Below are 4,063 nucleotides of genomic sequence, written 5' to 3'. Positions count from 1 at the left end.
CCGCAACACACCGCGCACCGTGAGCATCACTGGTTAGAAGCCGCCGCCTGAGCGCCGCTGTGCGAAGTCACCTACAAACCCTCACACAATAGCAAATCTACGAACACTGGCATGCGCTGGAACAACGACGACCGTGACAATACCAAAGCGTGGCGACGCACGGACAAATACTCACACGTTACAAATCAACGACTGATGCCGGGACTAGTGAAGACATCCACCGATAGACGGTCTAGTGTCGTTATGGCTCTCAGTGATACGGTGAAACACCGAGGTAGTTATCCAGGCGCCCGTTTCGCCGTCTAGTACACCCGGGCGTGGCGTGAGAATACATAGTGTGCATCACTGATCGCAGTTCGGGGGATTTCCCCCAGATGCATGGTTCATTCGGTCGGTTCACGGGGCAAATAGGGGGAAAATTGTAAAAAGAGTATATTTTAGGGAAACCTATCCAGGGGCGTTCGTGAATATGAAAATGGAAATTTCGGATGGTCTCGTGGAGCAGCGTAACCTATCTAAACTATCGGGTCGCTGGCAACGCCATGCGCCAAAATGTGCGCAGTGACTCGGGCGATTTCATTAAATGGGCAAGTTACGCGCCTACCCATATTAATCTTCAGGCGGATCAGCCCAGCCCTGCTTCTTCTGCCTTTGCACGTGAAAGAGTAGATTATAGTTAGCACACAGTGTTTTTTCGGATACAGAGATGACCGAGTTTTTTTTATAGTCAATAATATTTATTAAATCGTTTATTAAATGTGAAAGATATCGTAACACGTAACGACGTAAAAATTAATGTTTTGACACGCAAAACGTATCATTCTTTTTTTCCTCTTTTTATCATCTCTTCTCACATAATATCCACAGATGTCTCCGAAGCAATGAGTATTTGGCAGTTCTATTTACTGCTATAATCCTTAAGACAACTACTGCGCGGCATACTAGTCAAATGAGTGCTAAATTCTCACAATGGGTGCTGAAGTCTACGCAAAGTTTTTCGCTTTAATTAAGAGTAGTAGAGGCCAACTTGTATTACACATGTGTCCTCTACGTAGGGAAATAACAATAACGATGGACATGCAAAAACATTAATTTATAAAAGAGAATTTCCATCATGTTACATTATCCTTGAATTTTTTCCAGGAGTAACCCGTATTTTTATCCGATTTTAATGCATCATAGCACATTTTGTCTCTCAAAATTTGCTTCACGAATTCACCACGTAGATTTCTTGTAATGTTGACCGTTTAACGATTATACAGCTGTTTGTTCATGGAAGAATTTTTTCGCCGGTTAACCAACTACTATAATTATTAACCCTCCGTCCGTAATATGCATGGACTATATACGATTTTAATATTTGGCTTATGCTCTAAAAGATTCATATTACGGTCTGAAGGTTAAAGGTCAATCTTACAAAAAATCTACGCGGTGAATTCGTAAAACAATGTTTGGAAAGTTAATGAACCGTGGTGCATTAAAGTAGATAAAAAATTACGAATTATTCTTTGAAAAAACTCAACGAAAATGTACGCTCATGGAGATTTGCATTTATCAGTTAATGTTTTAGCAAACCCATCGTTATTAATATTTCTCTAGGTTGAGGCCACATGCTGTACCACAAATCGACCTCCACCACTCTTAATTATTTTTCTCAGCTTTGTATAAACCATTTTGAAAATTCAATACTCATTTAACCAAGTTGCCGCGCATTAGTTACCTTAAAGAATGTTTTAGCGTCAGTCATGACTCATTGGGATTCGTTCCGAATACTCGAGAGTTCTCCCGTTTCGCAAAAATTCAGTAAAAAAAAGTATATACGTCGTGAACGATAATGGGTCTCAGCGCTCATCACTGGCTGCAGTGGGCCTGTTCTCTTCTCGTCTCATTCGCTAAATAACGTATCGAGTATTTCGATATCGTTCTCGTTGATCATCCCGTATACAGTTTCAGAAATGAAGCGTTTGCTGCTGTCGGTGTAAATTTGCAGAATTCAACGTCGAGTGTACAACGAACATGTAGTATGGCCTGCACCATTCCAACTGACATTTTGTTGCGTAATTTGTCTTAGACAATATTGACGATGGAAAATGCACGCTTAACCGCGGCATTTGAAAAGGGTAGACTGAGCAGTCCGGGACCGAGGTATGCAATGTTTCCGTATTTTTTATTTCCTCCTGCGTCCTTTATTTCATCGACGCGAGCCCAGAAACTTTCAGTGCTGGAAACATCAATCACTTTGGCCCTGTGAAGTATATTCCATTCGTGGATAGTTGAGCTGATATCATTGCACAGAGTGTTTTTGAATTTCACTGCAATGTTCGTGATATCAGCTTTGACCTGTGATGATGCGATCTGGGGCGAAAATTTCGATATCTGATCAAGAACTTTGATATTTTCCGGAACTCTTTTTTCCAGTTGCGAAATCAAAACTATCGTGAAATCTTCACACCGGCCTTTGACCTGATTCATCGAATCTGGATGAACGTTGGCAGCCAGAACGTTAAACTCGTATCCGAAATTTATGCACTCGAGAGACATGCAGTAGCGTTTAAAATCGCATTCTGCAATATCGTAATGTAATATTTTGTTCAGCTGCGACGGAACAACGAGTGTTTGAAGAAGAGAACAAATACAATCATTCAAATCTTTGAACAACTTCAACGGGTCGACGGAATCAGATTGAAACAATCTGTTCAGCCCCATAATACCTTTCAGCGTTGAACTAAGGAAAGTCAAATATAAATTATTTTCCGGTGTCGAGAACATTCTGTAAAGTTGGCTAGCAGTATTCGCTGTGAGCCGCCGCTTGGAGGGGAGCTGCGAAACGATCGCAGTGCGCGGGGTGGCGAGTAGTGAGTTGAGCCAGCGTGTGTTGCGATAGCATTTTGTGGCATTTTGTATGAGAAACAATAGACGGTATGTGGAATTACACTTGTTGTGTTGTTAACTGCAAAAATAACGGTAAAACTAGTGATTGTATATTTTACAAGTTTCCAACTGCATCACATAAAATAGTTCAAAGGCAAAAATGGATTGCTGCTGTGAAAAGAAAAAAGTAAGTAACATAGCCTTACTTTCGATGCCTTAGTTTTCTATATTTTTAAAATCAAGCCAACTATATCAATAGGTGAACTGTTATGCTATCTGCATGAAACACTATTGTATAAATACATAAGTATTATTGTTTTTTACAGCCCTGATGGTTCAAAGTGGACTCCAAAAACTCATCATGTAATATGTAATGCTCATTTCATTGGCAAGAAAAAATCAGATGATCCTGCGAGTCCAAGCTACGCGCCAACTCTATTCCCTCCAGTTTATCATGCAAAGCAAGTAAATGAAAAAGCTGTTTTGAGCAGGTAAATGTATGAGAAGTAAAAAAATAATTATAAAATTGAATAGTATATACATCGATATTTATATAATAACATATGTATTTATTAATTATAGGTACAATCGACTCATGAACCGAAGAAAGACTCTTCACAAGCATAACATCGGAGTGAATTGTGATGCTGGAAATCAAGTTAATGACGACTCCAACAATGTTGTTGATGATAGTGGACGTGAACCTATGGATATAAGCAGTGTCGAAGTAATTTTAAAAAGTGATGAAGAGTGTCAAGTAGATTTTGTAAGTTCTGCTGGTATCGAACAAACACAAACTTTCACGTGTAACAGATATATTTACATGACTAACTACTGCGATGCTGAAGTTCAAACTGAAATACCGGAAATTGCCACTCTCAAAACTATTGTGAATAGGAAAAAAATGAAAGATGGAGAGGTATAATGTGGCACATCGTTAACAGATAGAGTAGATAAGTCGGTTGGTTTTAACGAGGCTGTAGTTAAACAAAATAGCAAACAGCGTAGTTTCTGTGGTTTTCCATCTATTCAGGCCGATGAAGATTTATTAGATATTGCTGGAGTGAACTTCCAGAACTTTAATTTTTTATTATCTAAAACTGAAAACCCATCGGAAAGATCTACAATAACAAGAGAACAGAGGCTTTTAATTTTTTTAGTGAAAATAAAAACGACTGACATTTTCAGCCAT

General features: G+C 39.2%; 1 long non-coding RNA gene across 1 annotated transcript; it reads left to right on the top strand.

The window, feature by feature from the left end:
* The first annotated feature begins 328 nt into the window (after positions 1-328).
* LOC124213824 (uncharacterized) lies at positions 329-3,547 on the top strand. Its single transcript, XR_011176608.1, has 3 exons — positions 329-3,058; positions 3,198-3,362; positions 3,454-3,547. It is a non-coding gene; the product is annotated as an uncharacterized lncRNA (long non-coding RNA).
* Positions 3,548-4,063: the final 516 nt, after the last annotated feature.

The sequence above is a fragment of the Neodiprion pinetum genome, chromosome 3 (genome assembly GCF_021155775.2).
Source record: "Neodiprion pinetum isolate iyNeoPine1 chromosome 3, iyNeoPine1.2, whole genome shotgun sequence".
NCBI classification, from domain to species: domain Eukaryota; kingdom Metazoa; phylum Arthropoda; class Insecta; order Hymenoptera; family Diprionidae; genus Neodiprion; species Neodiprion pinetum.
The sequence above is the reverse complement of the archived record's forward strand: the minus strand, read 5'-3'. Positions and strand labels throughout refer to the sequence as shown.